Source organism: Arachis duranensis, chromosome 2, assembly GCF_000817695.3.
Source record: "Arachis duranensis cultivar V14167 chromosome 2, aradu.V14167.gnm2.J7QH, whole genome shotgun sequence".
In the NCBI taxonomy this organism is placed as follows: domain Eukaryota; kingdom Viridiplantae; phylum Streptophyta; class Magnoliopsida; order Fabales; family Fabaceae; genus Arachis; species Arachis duranensis.
Genome location: NC_029773.3, coordinates 64,248,153 through 64,248,379, shown reverse-complemented (window position 1 = coordinate 64,248,379; position 227 = coordinate 64,248,153).

The window sequence follows — 227 nt, the reverse complement described above, 5'->3', positions numbered from 1 at the left end:
CAAACCCACCCATAATGGCCGAACCCTACCCCTCTCTTCACCCCTATATAAACCCATCTTCACTCCTTCATTTTCACACACCCTAAACACTACTTCTCCCCCCTTTGGCCGAGCCACAAAGCCATCTCCATTCCCTTCATTTCTTCTTCTTCTACTCTCTTCTTTCTTCTTTTGCTCGAGGACGAGCAAACCTTTTAAGTTTGGTGTGGTAAAAGCATTGCTTTTTG